Here is a 16,620-nt window from a genome sequence, read left to right as displayed (position 1 = left end):
TTAGTACCTGTTGTATAAACCATGGCGACTATGCAGACTTAGTGCCTAAACCCTGGTGACTATGCGGACTTAGTGCCTATTGTATAAATCCTGGCGACTATGCAGACTTAGTGCCTAAACCCCGGTGACGATGGACTTCGTGCCGATTCCTTAGGATGATCCTTAGGAATGAATGAACGAGGAATAGTTGATTCTTAGGGTAGATCCTTAAGAGTAAAGAAGATAATGGGGATGGGTAATTGGGTTGATTGTTTGATGTTTAAACATAATAATTATATTATTGTGGGTTGAAAACCCTATGTACTCACCAGGTTTCCCAACCTGACCCACTCAAGCTTATTTGTATCATAGGTGTCAATATGAAGCTACTTTACACTGAGAGATTTAAAAGAGATGTAGATCACTAGTGTAAATGAATGTAAGTTCTGTTTATGTTTATGTTTATGTATTGACGATGACATCCCAAATGTTTTAAAATGAATAAAAATACATTTATTCGGAAATGCTTTGATAATGTATTTACCATGTTTTTCTGGGAACAAATTCCGCAAGATTTTTATTAAAAGAAGTACTCTGATTTTTATAAAGTATAAACAAAATCGGTCTTTTCTGGCCGTGAAAATGGGGATGTCACAACAAGTTTCCGCATTTTATAATTTACTCTGATTTGAAATAATACTCGTACACTTACTTTGTTAAACTCGTATGGATAATGTTTGGAACACTGTTTTTTATTTGATCAAAAAAATGAAATTTTATGGTCTTATTTTTGGGACGTTACAATATAGGTGTAGGCCATTAAATTTATGTTACTTCCCCTCTCTTTTAAAACAATAGAAAATATATTTCTTTATATTTTTTATAAAATCCAATATTTTAGGTTACACGAACGTAAATAAATATACGTTGCACATAAACAATTAATAACTAAGAGATTGTATTAATTACTTTAAAAACGTATATATAAACACCACCCATAGTCTTGTTAGCGGTTGCTACTAAAACGAAATCGATTATCATATAGTATTGCATTATCCATAAAAGGAAATAATGCACATAAAGATACAAACATTCTATTTAGCGTTTACGTAAGACAAAAAGTGAATCCTATTAAAGTATCAAACAAGTAATAATAGGAAGTTGCATATTGCAAACATATTTTTTTTTTAAGATTGAGTTAATCAATGTTATAAGTTCATAATAAAATGTGGTATCTAATTATACAAATTTACTGTTCTATGAATCGAAAGTAATCAAATATTATATTTGATTGTAGACTTATGACAAAAATCATTGTGTGTTAGGAGTTTAAAGTATATAGGAAAAAAGTGATGTATGGTTCAATTAATTTCATAATTTTATATATGATAATCAAGTATTACAAATTATAACATTCCACATGTACACTATGCTCAAGCATGAGAAGTTTTAATATTTGAGGCTTCACAAATATCTTATGCGGATGCAAATTATATTTGTGTTAGTGTGTGGCCTAACGACAAGTATAACCATAGTTACTACCCATGGGGGTCGTCACCTGCTTCAAGTTTTTGAATCTGTTAAGTAGGTCGCAAAATTTTGTATAACATATCATGGATTGTTACTATACAAATTTTCGTAAAAAATGTCCTACATGATATATTCACGAATTACTTTTAAATGCTTTACTAGCTAACTAAATTAAAAAAAAACTTTATAATTTGTAACTACACTTGAAGTAATGCAATATTCATCGACTTAGTATACACAAATAACGTTTTGTTGTTCCTTATATAATTAATACAACTCTTATGAAAAATAATATACGCTTCATAACATAATGCTAATTAGTACTAAACATTGTGATGTTGTTATTCGGCTGACATAGCTTTATGTTTTTTTAAAAATATGGCAAATCTTATATTAGAAATTTAGATTTTCTTAAAAGTTTGTTTACTTCCAATAAGTAGGATTTGTTTTCACAATCTCGTTGCTTGAATTAGCCCAATATTGTCTTTGAACTTCTCAAGAAATAAAATTTACTTGCCTTCTTATAAAGTAGAGTGAATTACTGAAATCATCCTTATGGTTTGATTAGAATTACATGTTTGGTCCCTAATTTGTTTTTACTCTCGGACCATCCTTATGGTATGATTTTTTTGCGTTTTTAATCCCTCACAAACATAAAAATTACTATTTTTGCCTTTATATATATATATATATATATATATATATATATATATATATATATATATATATATATATATACTAGCCGTTTACCCGCGCCAAGCGCCGGGTGCGGATATTTTATTCAAAAATTAAATTGTAGAGACGATTAATTCTTTTGCACAAATAGTTTGCTACATATAAACAATTATCAGTATAATTAAAATAATAATATATAAATGTACACTCTTGATTACAAACCCGATTATGTCAAAATGTGCAAATGTTAAAATAATAATATATAAATGTACACTCTTGATTACAAACCTGATTAAATATTTGTTTTTTTCAGTATAATTATGATTTATGTTGTTTTTTTGTCACAACAGACAGGTAACAGATAAATCGACACTTAGGTAACAGATAAATCGACACTTAGGTAGCCAATATATAACTCACAGGAGCTCGATCCACTCCAAATTTCCCATCTTTTTCCACCTTTTCACTTTCTCTCACCTTTGACTTTGACTCTGACTCATTAACAACCCCTAAAATCCTCCTTTGTCTCAAACTCTCCCAAGAAACAACTGCTTTGCGTTTCATCTTATGCCCCCACACAACACTATCCTTATCCCACCTTTTTACCTCATTAAGCAACAGACTTTCATTCTCTTTCACATCATCTTTCATTCTTGGAACAAAAAATTCCGGTTTTGCCCCTGCCACCGCCATTCTTGGAACACCCAACACGTTCACAAACGAATAAGGAGCATCATGTCTTTTTTTCCCATTTGAAGATGAAAAATCAGACAAGAAAACATCCTTAACATTTCTCATGTGGGTCCCCGTTTGACTTTGACTTTGACTACTCAAGGTCCTACTACCTTTTGAAAGTCCAACCACTACATGATCTGTTTTAGGCCTTAAAGATTCCACCTTTTTGTCTTCTAACATTCCGGGAATTGAAGAGAATGAAAACTGACCTTTGATGGAGATAGAGGGTAGGATCTTGGGGGTGGGGTGAAGTTTTTTTGGAGGGAGTTGACTTTTTTCGGGAGGTCAACGGCTGCCCCTTCGACCCATCTGACCACTGCGATCTGTGAAGTGTGATTTGGGTCATATTCGATTCGTTCAACTACACCTACTGATGAAGTGTTGCGTTTTAGGTCAATTGTTCTTTGTGACCGTTTTGCCCCTCCCCCTCTGTGGAAAATTGTGATACGACCCTTTGAATTTCTACCTGCTGACTTGTCTTTACCTGTAACGAATTGCCTAAGTGGCCTTTCAGAGCTCACAATTTGAGCACCTGTAGGAATATGATAAAGTAAGTAAAACTGTTTTTGTTTGGATAAATCATAGATGAATTTCAGATAACAATATAATTAGTAATGTTCAAATCCTAAGCACCACATCTCTACAATCAAATTAAGAAAGCTGGAAATGACATCTCTCTGGTACTGATTATCCATCTTGAATTGAAAATATGCAGCTTTAAATACCAATTTCTTTTTACTTTATCAGCATATGATTCATTCTTTCAATATATTTGCATTTTTACATGTACAAATAAGTGTTTACTGAAATGTACATGACCAAAATCAACTCTTTTTATTTAAAAGAGTATACCAGGGTCTAGGAATGCCAAAGAAAGTTTCGCTTATGATGTCAAAAAGGTTGTTTCTTATTGTAAAATTGAAGTTAGGGTTCAACAAGAAGAGCAACAAGCAAACAAATTCAAAAAGTCACCTGTTTCATCAGCAATTCATAAAACACGTGTTAACACTCTGAAAGAACCAATATCCCAGCAAAGCTGAAACCTCAAAAACAGAACTTTGCCTTGGGTGACTACCGATACCCTTAAGCATTTTGACCTTATACAGACGTGGGTTTTGAGGCTAGAGACACACAGACGACACTCGAACATGTAATAATTTGAAAGAGCTAGGTTTGACATAAAAATTGGAATAAAGAATCTGTATTTGCACATTAATTCCGACATCAAATTCAATCTTCATTGAGCCCCTTTTTCAGATTCATTTCTCTTGAGCATGACAATTTCAACTTCGAATTTGCATTTAAAAAAAAAACTTACGGCTGATAGAGTGCTTGGATCTCATCTGAAAGCCGCTAATCCTCGAAGTAATCTCAAGCGAGTGGTGCGAGTGTAGAGGACAGAGGAGATAAAGAGAGAGTCTGGTGGCTTCCTGTCACCGAAAAAGTGTTGCGAGAGCACAGTAGGTGGCGGCGACGGCGATCAGATACAGATATAGTGAGTGGTGCGAGGTTGGAGAGTGGGTGGTGATTCACTACCGATGGTGATGATGACAATGAGTTAGGCGGATGAGGTGCGATGTCGGCTTTTCAAAATAGGGTTTTTGCTATTTGTTTGAGGGAAAATGCGAGTGTAGAGGACAGAGGAGAAAAATAGTATGTTTACTTTTTTGATTCAATTTATGAAACGTCAATGTTAATGCCATTAATTTGTCAAATGAAAATGTGAATATTTAATGCAATTAATTTGTAAAACGGAAATGTGATAGGAGTATTAAAAGGTATGAATAAATTGATTGTATATTATGCAGTAGGTGTAGTACCTCTTAAATTTCAAGAAATGGGCAATATCCTTAATAATATAGTAAAGATATATATATATATATATATATATATATATATTCCATTTTTTAATTTCTTTTATTTATTTATTTATTAATTCTAAAAAAATTAGTTAATACAAATTTATAGATATAGGGTGCCATCACCACTAAATGAACCGAGAACCATTACCACCAAAAGAACCAACAACACCACCACCACCTCCTTCCCCGCCAAACACCACCTCTTTCACCGTCAAACACCACTAGTTACGTCTGAATAAATTAATATTGGTTACCACACAAATTTTTTTTGCATAAAGATTTTAAGTTTATAAATCGGAGTAAGTTAATATCCATTTAATTATCTAAATAGTATGATCCATCTTTTATATAACCATGTCATATTTATTCAATCTTTAGTTTAAATAAATTAATAAAGCTGAGTCGGATATTAATTTCAGTAATTTAATCTGAATTGTATGATCCATGTTGTATATAACTATCTCATGTTTATTCAATATTGGGTTTGAATAAATTAATAACAATTCTCGCATATATTTTTTTTGCATAAAGATTTAAAGTATATAAACCCGTGTTAGTTAATATCCACTCATTTCTCTCTCTCTCTCTCTCTCTCTCTATCTATCTATCTATCTATCTATCTATCTATCTATCTATCTATCTATGTATACGTAAAACATCGAGTATGTTTGTAACTCATATGTAAAAGAACCGCAAAGGCACATACATAAATTACATGTTCTTAAAACATAAAATGTAGTAGGAATTCCAATTCTTTATTACTAATAAACATATTTCACTTAATAAAATTGCATCTTAAAGCAGTAGATGGTGGTAACTGTCGGTTGCCAACTTCAGGGTCTAATTGTTCCTGCGACCGGAGGAGTGAATGTTGTAGTGACCGGTGGTGGGGGTGATGCGCCTGTGGGAAGTGAGGGAATAAGAGGAGGGTGTGGTGGTAATGACACTGATGGAATTAGAGACGGCAATGGCACTCATGGAATTAGAGGCGGCAATGGTGGCAATGGATTTAGAGGAGGCAATGGCACTGATGGAATTAGTGGAGGCAATGGCGGCAATGGAATTAAAGGAGTCAATGGCGGCAATGGATTAGTGGAGGCAATGGCGGCAATGGAATTAAAGGAGTCAATGGCGGCAATGGATTGAGAGGAGGTAATGGAGGCAATGGAATTAAAGAAGGCAATGGCACTAATGGAGTTAAGGGAGGCAATGTCGGAGATGGCGTTGAGGGCGTTGGAAGTGATGATGGGGCGTCGGGGAAGCCATTTGATAGCGTAAGTGGAGGGACCGACGGTAAGAGGCGGCTTGATGCGGTTGCTGGAGAAAATGAGAGTTATAAGGAGATGTAGAATGACGTGGGTAGTAGAAGCCATTTTACGAATTAGAATGAAGTCTTTGAAGAAATTTGTGGTTATATAGGCATAGGCCATTAAATTTCTGTTACTTCCCCTATCTTTTAAAGCAATAAAAAATATATTTCTTTATATTTTTTTATATAATCAAATATTTTAGTTTACACGAACGTAAATAAATATACGTTGCACATAAACCATTAATAAATAAGATATTGTATTAATTACTTTAAAAACGTATATATAAACACCACCCATAGTCTTGTTAGCGGTTGCTACCAAAAGGAAATCGATTATCATATAGTATTGCATTATCCGTAAAAGGAAATAATGCACGTAAAGATAAAAACATTCTATTTAACGTTTATGTAAGACAAAAAAGTGAATCCTATTCAAAAGTATCAAACAAGTAATAACAGGTTGTTGCATATTGCAAACATATTTTTTTTGAAGATTGAGTTAATCAATGTTATAAGTTCATAATAAAATGCGATATCTAACTATAAAAAGTCATTGTTCTATGAATCGTAAGTAATCAAATTTTATATTTGATTATAAACTTATGACATAAATCATTGTGTGTTAGAGTTTAAAGTATATAGGAAAAAGTGATGTATGGTTCAATTAAGTTCATAATTTTATATATTGTAGGAATAATATTCCGGTAATGTACGAAAAGAAACATGAAAATAGAAAAACCGAAGCATGTGTTTAACACATTGTCCTTAAAACAAATTCGCCCGCTACCGAGTGTTTGTTTCCCAGGATACAACAGTTTGAAGTGGTTCTTCTAGACCACCCGAACCCTCAATATGCCTGGATTATATCTTCTATATAGCTAGAAAAAGAAGAAGATGAAGTAGGAAGAATAGAGTTTTCATACATTCTTTTGGTGTCCTCAAATGGTTGTAGAGTAGTGGTATTTATACTACACATTCTGTAACCTCTCATTTAAACACCTCTATTAATCACAAAGATTAATGTGTGTTAATATGTAATTAAATTGTAATATTAGTTACAATTTTTGTTACGAAAGAAAGAAATATTTGCAAGAAAGGTCCCTAAACTTTTCTTTTCTTTCTCCCACCCATTAAACTCTTTTATTTACTTCTTCTAACACCCTTACTTTAAGGATTAATTTCTCATTCATATTAAATCCATTTTGGACGTGTTAAAAAAAATGGGGAAAACACATTTTTATAAATCGGTTAACACCAATTTTCCAACAATTTCCCCACATGAATGAAAATTGATCAAACATTTTCAAACTACCAAGATAAAATCCAACAGTTGAATCATGCATAGGATAGGTAGGTGTTACCCTTTGAACCTTCCCTTAAGATACATATTTATTTTACTAGCGGACCAGTAGACTCGATGTCCTTGAACTGTTCTACCGTTTGTGTAAATAATCAATATGCGTCTCACATGATTCTACCTGACCTAGTTAGGTTTGTTGGATTAGGTGTCTAAGCCCATAACTATAATTGGTATGTACTTGAATTGATAGCAGCACAGTCCTTTTGGGTTGCCCTCAACCTAGCAACTGGACAAGGAAATTATGAAAGGACAGATATTAATTTATAAGATTAATAAATTAATATATATATATATATATATATAAATGATTTATTAATATGTTAATGGATTTATATATTAATTAGAAATCATTATGTTTAATTAATTGTTAGCCAGAAATTAATCAGAATTGATTTTGGGGTTAAAAGAATTAGTTATAAGGTGCAGGGACTAGTTTGCAATTATCTAATAGTTGAGTGGAAGGCTCTAGAACCCCCTTGGAAGAGGGTGGACGAAATCTTTAGGGGAAACCCTAATAATTTCGTCCATAGGGGCTTGGATAAGGCCCTTGGGTTTGCTTAGGCCCTAAGCAAAGGATAACTAGGGTTTCCCTTAAACCCTAGATCCCTCAGCTATATAAGGAGCCTCCTGGTTCATGTTTTTGGTCACTCTTTCTTTTGAAGAAACCCTAAGGCCGAGATTTTGCATACTCCCTCTCCCCTCTCTCTTCTACTTTCCTTCTTGCTAGTTTGGGTGTGATTCCATTAGAGGCATTACACTTGTGGTGCTAAAGCTTCCAAGAAGATCAAGATCAAGATCAAGGGAATATCAATTGTTTGCTATAACAATTGAAAGGTATGTAAACCCTAAACCCTAGTTTGTTAATTTCGAAATTAGCCTCTCTCCTCTAGGGTTCTTGTTTTGCAATTCAAAGTTGTATGTTCAATAGTTAAAACATAGATCCAAAGTAGGTTGCATGTGAACGTAGGAATTGTTTCTAGTTTATTTGTTGTACCTAAAACCCATCAGTGGTATCAGAGCCATTGTTGTTTTAAATTGAATTGCTACAATTGTTGAATTGCAAATTAGGGTTTATAGCTATTAAACCCTAAATGCCAAAATTTTCGATTTCTAGGGTTTTGGATCAAAGGGTTTTTTCGAAAACCCTAGCCTCCAAAGAACCCTAATCGAAATTAGGGTTAGGGTTTTGAAAACCCTAGCCTCCTCCCTTGTAAATTTCGAAATTTGCTTAGAAGTTTTAGGGTTTCTTGTTTTGGATAATTGTTACTTAATTAGATTAATTGGATAATTATCCTTACCCTATTTTTCGAAATTTAGAGGGATAAGGATTAGGATTAAATTAATGGATTAATTTAATTAGATAATCCTTACAAGATTTAATAATTTGATTAATAGTTAATTAAAAGATAAATATTAAATCTAGTTAATTGGTTTATTTAAATTTAAATTTAATAGCTTAAATTTCGAAATTTATAAACCCTTGAAGTTTTAAAATGTTTTAAAACACACCTTATATATATATATTATAATTAAAAGTTTAATATTATATATGTATAAGAACATGGTCAGTCAAATCGCTAGTATGTCTCATTCACGAAGCTAATCTATAAGGGGGGTATAAGGAAACTGCCTATAAAATGGTAGTTGAATGGGTGTCCACTCTCACCCACCGCTTCCTTGATTAGTGGAGGGTCGTTAGCAGAACGGATTTGATAGGACAACTACTTCTCATTAAAAGTATAATGATATTAAAGAAAGTACTAGAACATTATTTTCAAAATCCCAACTCTAGTTACTTTAGGAAAAATGTGAAAAGTATGCTAATCCATGAAATTGCACATTATGCTTTATTGGTCGTTAGTGGAGCGTGTGTGGTTAACCAGCACACTAAAAGGCACTAATAAAGAGTAGTAATGGGTATCTCATAATTGTCATTTTGATGGAGCGTGTGTGGTTTACCAGCACATCAATAGTTAATGATAAAGACAATGAGGTTACCAAGCACATTTGCATGGTTATTCACATCTTGTTTGTGATCCTCGGCATCCCAGTCACAAATAGAAGAGCATAATCTGAGATTAAAACATGCCATTGAATAGTTTCAATGTATCTCAAAAGAATTAGGAATTTCACTTCGGTTGTTTCGTTTAATGGTGGAATTGGTGAATCGTCATTCACCTACCTTTATGAAATTTACACTTGGATCTCGGCATCCCATTTCTAAGTTGTGAATCTTCATAGTTGGATCCTAACCTTGATATTATATCTTTGGGTTATTCTATTAAGGTATCTTGAAATCTAACTAAAACTTTCTTTCTTTTCAGATGTCTACTCCTGGAAACACTTCTACTTCATCCTCCTCCAACCAGAACTTCTCCTTGCTCAATATATGCTCCAAAGTCGTTATGGATGGCTCAAACTATAACGATTGGATGCGCAACATCAAGATGGCTCTTCGTTTCGAGAACAAAGAATATGTTCTTGAAAAGGAGCTCAAAGAGCTTGATGAGAACGAAGCTACTCCTGAAGATCTTGCTGCCTACAAGAAACATTACGATGATGCTACCAAAGTGGCATGCATCATGGTGGCAACTATGTCCCCAGAACTGCAGAGGTACTATGAGGACTACTGGCCTTTCGAGATGAACAAGGACCTTATGGAAAAGTACCATAAGCGAGCTCGTCAAGAAAAGTTCGAAGTAGTCAAGTCACTCATGGCTTGCAAGATGAAAGATGGGGAGTCAGTTGTGTCACATGTGCAAAGAATGCAACGCTACATAGAGCGTTTGGTCAAGCTCAATATTCACTTTGATGAGGAATTGGCCATTGACATGGTCTTGAACTCACTTCCTGAATGTTATGGTCAGTTTATTCTAACTTACCATTTGAACAATACTGAGCAGACCTTGGCCCAATTGCACAACTTGTTGCAGACAGCTGAGGCAGGGATGAAGGGTAAAAGTATACCCTCCACACCTACGAGTGCCCCTGTTTTGGCTATTGGACAGGGAAAGGGGAAAAAGAGGAAAGGTCCTCCCAAGCAAAACTGGAAGAGCAAGGCTCAAGCTGGGTCATCTAGTAATGGCCCAAAGGCTAAGCCCAATGGTTCCACTCCCCATGTTTCTGATCCAAAAGAGGCAGTTTGCTTTTACTGCAACCAAAAGGGGCATTGGAAGAGATCTTGCCCACAATATCTGCAAGATATCAAGGATGGCAAAGTGAAGCCATCTTCGGCAGGTATTTACACTATTTCTGCTAATAACTCATTATCTTCTCGTTCATGGGTCCTTGATACAGGATGTGGTTTTCATATCTGTTCTGATTTGCAGGGTCTAAAGGAAAGTGAGGAGATAGAGCGAGGAAGGATAAACCTGATCATGGGAAACAGAAAGTCTTCACCAGTAACCAAGATCGGAGTTTATCAGCTTCTGCTTAGTAATGATGTTAGATTAGATTTAATAAATTGTTGCTATTCGTCTGAGATGACGAGAAACATTATTTCATTTCATGCATTGTTCAGACAAGGTTTTACATATTCTTTTAATGATTTGAATGGTTCAATTTCTGTTTATAAGAATGGTGTTTTTATGTTTGAAGCTTTACCTTGTAATGGTGTGTATGAAACCGTGACTTGTGTTGATAGCCTAGGAAATAGTGTACTTAATATTGACTTGTATAATAGTGTAGACAAGGCATGCTTGTGGCATTGTCGTCTTGGACACATCAACAAGAAACGCATAGCCCAACTCCAAAAGGATGGAGTGTTGGAATCATTTGACCTAAAGTCAGATGACATGTGTGAATCTTTTCTTTTGGGAAAGATGACAAAATCGCCATTCACAGGGTCTTGTGAAAGAGGTGAAGGTCTGTTGGATCTCATACACACGGATGTGTGTGGGCCCTTCAGATCAACCACAAGGGATGCTAATCGATTCTATGTGACTTTCACTGACGATTATAGCAGATATGGTTATATCTACTTGATCAAACATAAGTCAGAAACCTTTGAAAAGTTCAAAGAGTTTAAGCATGAGGTCGAAAATCAATTGGGCAGAAAGATAAAGATACTTAGATCCGATAGAGGCGGGGAGTATCTTAGTATCGAGTTCAACGACTATCTGAAAGAATGTGGGATAGTCTCACAATTGACTCCTCCTAGGACACCACAGTTAAATGGTGTAGCTGAGAGGCGTAATCAAACCTTGTTGGACATGGTTCGTTCTATGATGAGTCGTGCTTCGCTTCCTATTCACTTCTGGGGGTATGCCTTAGAGACAGCCGCCCACATCCTCAATCTTGTCCCTACAAAGAAGGTTACCAAAACACCTCACGAAATGTGGATAGGGAAAGTTCCCTCGTTAGCACATATTAAAGTCTGGGGTTGTGAAGCTTTCGTAAGAAGAGAGACTCACGACAAGCTAGCAGCTAGAAGTGAGAAATGTGTTTTTATTGGTTACCCAAAGCAGTCTTTTGGATATTTGTTCTACAGGCCTAGTGAGAACGTGGTCTTTGTTGCACGAAGAGGAGTCTTTCTTGAAAGAGAGCTCATATTCAAAGAGGACAGTGGGAGCACTATTGACCTTGAAGAAATTCAAGAGTCAGCCAATGAAGGAACCTTAGATAACACTAGCACTCAACCAGAGGAAACAGTTCCTGTTGAACCAATTGATGACTCATTACCTCTTAGAAGATCCACTAGGGTGAGTGTGCCACCTGAGTTGTATGGTTTTCATATTACTTCAGATGGTGACACATTCATAAGTGACAGAACACTGGTAAACTTAGATGAACCAGTCACTTATAAGGAAGCAATGGCAGGCCCAGAGGCTTCCAAGTGGAAAGAGGCAATGGACAGCGAGATTAAGTCCATGTATGACAACCAAGTTTGGAATTTGGTTGATAGTGCACCAGGTCGCAAGACAGTTGGGTGCAAATGGATCTTCAAGAAGAAGACAGACATGGATGGAAATGTGCACACATTCAAGGCTCGACTGGTTGCAAAAGGTTTCACTCAAACCCCAGGAGTTGACTATGATGAGACCTTCTCGCCAGTGGCTAAGATTAAATCTATTAGGATATTGCTCGCCATAGCTGCCTTTCATGATTATAAAATCTGGCAGATGGATGTCAAAACTGCTTTCCTTAATGGGAAGTTGGCTGAAGATGTTTACATAAGTCAGCCAGAGGGTTTTGTTGATGCAAAGTTCCCTAATAGAGTGTGCAAGCTTGAGAAATCCATTTATGGATTGAAACAAGCATCTCGCAGTTGGAATCTTTGCTTCCATGAGAAAGTCAAAGAGTTTGGTTTCTCTAGAAGTGAAGATGAGTTCTGTGTGTATATCAAGGCTAGTGGGAGTATAGTAACTTTTCTGGTGTTGTATGTCGATGACATATTACTCATTGGTAACGACGTTCCAACCTTGAAAGAAGTTAAGTCTTGGCTTGGAAAGTGTTTTGCCATGAAAGACCTTGGAGAAGCTGCCTATATTCTTGGGATTAGAATATTGAGAGATAGAAAGAAGAGACTAATTGGACTTAGTCAGAGCACATACTTGGATAAGGTACTAAAGAGGTTTAGTATGGAAAATTCCAAGAAGGGAGAGCTACCTATCCAGAGCAATACCAAATTGAGTAAGACTCAATGCCCGAGTACAGATGTTGAAATAGATGACATGAGTCGTGTACCTTATGCTTCCGCTGTCGGATCGATCATGTACGCTATGACATGTACTCGCCCTGATGTGGCATTTGCTTTGAGCATGGTCAGTCGCTATCAGGGAAACCCAGGTAGAGCTCATTGGATAGCAGTTAAGAATATACTCAAGTATTTGCGAAGGACAAAGGACTGGGTCCTTGTGCTTGGTGGCAGTGATACCTTGAGAGTAGATGGTTACAGTGATGCCAGCTTTCAGACGGATAGAGATAACTTCCGTTCTCAGTCGGGCTGGGTGTTTTTACTGAATGGAGGAGCAGTTACTTGGAAGAGTTCCAAGCAAAATACGGTGGTTGATTCTACTTATGAATCAGAGTACATAGCAGCAAGTGAAGCGTCGAAAGAAGCAGCTTGGTTGAGGAACTTCATCGGGGATCTCGGAGTTGTTCCAACCATCCAGGAGCCTATGGAACTGTTCTGCGATAATGAAGGAGCGGTTGCCTTGACAAAGGAACCGAGAGATCATGGTAAGACCAGACATATCGACAGAAAGTACCATTTCATCAGACATAGAGTAGAAGAAGGCCATCTTATAGTAAAGAGGGTATCATCTGAAGATAACCCAGCAGATCCTCTCACAAAGGGTCTGAGTAGGGCTAAGCATATTCAGCATGCTCGAAGCATAGGACTGAAAGATGATATTAGTTTTAGTAGTTAGATTAGTTTTTTGAAACTTGTAACAAAGTAAATGTAATTGACTTTTGGTGATTAAATAATAAAGTATTATTTATAAGTTTGGCTACTACCTTTTGTCAATTGTTTATTATTGTGTTTCATTTTTGCATGTTTTACTTCCTGAATAATGAGATTATTCAAACTCCACAGTCGCTCGTACTCTTGGAAGTAAGTAGTGAATTAAGACTGTCATGAATTGGATTGCAGATTGTCTAAGGATAGACATGGCAATAGAATTGCTGCAATGTTCATGAGTACTCAGAAATTGAGATTTGAGTATTGGATAAACCCTCGCTCAGAGTATCACTTCATGGAATTCATCACGAGTAATACTGAGACGATAATATCTTATAATCTTGAAACGAAGATATATGAGTTGTAATTTACAAAGTCGGTAATGCATTGGTGATACGAAACCGCATCAGTAACTTGGTGTTATAAAACGTATTGTCATGTATAATTTGATGAGTAAAAGATACAAGCATATGAGTCAACGTTTATTCGTTCCTTTTGCCCTAACAGGAAAAGCGATATCTGTGGGCCCCTCGATGATTTGGTGTTGACTTATGTGCTGGGCCCAGCCAGGACTAAATTGATGTGTTCAATTAGAAGTCCTACATCATCACAAATCAGGAATCGGGAAACATAGATTCTGGACAAACAGATTGATTACATTCCATGTCTTTTGTCTGGGGATATCAAGCAGAACGAAGGGTTATATGATCACTTATCTTAGGACACGTAACTGACTGGGTCAGAGTTCGGCAGCAGCTTTTGGAAGCTACAATTTGCTGGTCAAATTTAGAAGGCATACTAGCAATTATAGTTACAGACTTATCCAAGTGGGAGACTGTTGGATTAGGTGTCTAAGCCCATAACTATAATTGGTATGTACTTGAATTGATAGCAGCACAGTCCTTTTGGGTTGCCCTCAACCTAGCAACTGGACAAGGAAATTATGAAAGGAGAGATATTAATTTATAAGATTAATAAATTAATATATATATATATTATTTATTAATATGTTAATGGATTTATATATTAATTATAAATCATTATGTTTAATTAATTGTTAGCCAGAAATTAATCAGAATTGATTTTGGGGTTAAAAGAATTAATTATAAGGTGCAGGGACTAGTTTGCAATTATCTAATAGTTGAGTGGAAGGCTCTAGAACCCCCTTGGAAGAGGGTGGACGAAATCTTTAGGGGAAACCCTAATAATTTCGTCCATAGGGGCTTGGATAAGGCCCTTGGGTTTGCTTAGGCCCTAAGCAAAGGATAACTAGGGTTTCCCTTAAACCCTAGATCCCTCAGCTATATAAGGAGCCTCCTGGTTCATGTTTTTGGTCACTCTTTCTTTTGAAGAAACCCTAAGGCCGAGATTTTGCATACTCCCTCTCCCCTCTCTCTTCTACTTTCCTTCTTGCTAGTTTGGGTGTGATTCCATTAGAGGCATTACACTTGTGGTGCTAAAGCTTCCAAGAAGATCAAGATCAAGATCAAGGGAATATCAATTGTTTGCTATAACAATTGAAAGGTATGTAAACCCTAAACCCTAGTTTGTTAATTTCGAAATTAGCCTCTCTCCTCTAGGGTTCTTGTTTTGCAATTCAAAGTTGTATGTTCAATAGTTAAAACATAGATCCAAAGTAGGTTGCATGTGAACGTAGGAATTGTTTCTAGTTTATTTGTTGTACCTAAAACCCATCAAGGTTCTCATTGATGTGTCTGTTATGGTCATGGATACTTGCCTGGTTCTGTAAGAGCTCTTAGGAATGTGCCATACAATTCCTTTTGAAGCGACCCCACTTCTCTCTCACATAGGTGATTCTATAAAAATCATTAAAAACTAATTCGTGATGAGTTCCAATTTATCATCCACGACTATAAGCTTAACCTGCATCACTGTTTGTTTTAGGAATGGGTTGGGGTTAACTCCCACAGTGATTCACAAATGTTATATGCAAGTAAGTTGTCCCATTGAACCTAGATCTTGGGATCTCCAGTCAAATAGGTTAGGTTTTCCTTCGCAATAACTTATTAATCTATGGGTTTTTGTACCATTCCTCATAATGACCTCTCATTCCAAGCATTTTATAGCAGATCCGCAATTTTGACTTTATGTAGTCATTCATCTTGAGAGTCATTGTTGAATGGTGTTATGTATTTGCCAAATATATCTAGACTCACCATTATTTACATCATCATGTACATATATATAGGAGTTATTGGGTCATCATGGGACGTCTTCCAAGAACTTACAAAGCCCTTTAGTTTATTGTCTAACCTTGGATAAACTTGCAAAAAAAAGTTCTCCTATATTTTCCAACAAATGTTGACCATTATCAATATGTTTATAACTACACCATAGTTACCACTATTGAATAAGCATAATTGTGTCAACATAATACGATAAGCATATGTACTACATGTATTTGTGAAATCATAATAACATTGGCCAGATGTAATTATGAATATTCCATCCATGAGTTTTCTTGCAAATATCGTATTTTTCCATGCAATTTCTTGTCTTGACCATTTACATGTAAAATTATTTAGGCATCCTATCTTAAGGATCCTACTATGTCATAAAATAGAATATCACTTTAAAGTGCCATTTATATGGATCTATTTCATCACATCCATTGATGTTGAACGACATATTCATACTTTTGATACATGTTGTTCCAAAGCTTGCTTTAAACATATAATGACTTTACTACTCGCACATTTTGTTGCTTTCCCTCGGGTAAGATAACTGGTTGGCAGTTCCATGC

General features: G+C 35.6%; 1 pseudogene; it reads right to left on the bottom strand.

Moving 5' to 3' along the window:
• Positions 1-2,580: 2,580 nt before the first annotated feature.
• On the bottom strand, positions 2,581-4,622 carry LOC145113706 (large ribosomal subunit protein uL2mz, N-terminal part-like; annotated as a pseudogene).
• Positions 4,623-16,620: the final 11,998 nt, after the last annotated feature.

Source organism: Lactuca virosa, chromosome 5 (assembly GCF_052849685.1).
Source record: "Lactuca virosa cultivar CGN04683 chromosome 5, Lactuca_virosa_CGN04683_v6, whole genome shotgun sequence".
Taxonomy (NCBI): Eukaryota; Viridiplantae; Streptophyta; class Magnoliopsida; order Asterales; family Asteraceae; genus Lactuca; species Lactuca virosa.
Note: the sequence above shows the minus strand (reverse complement) of the source record. Positions and strands in the feature narration are given on the sequence as shown.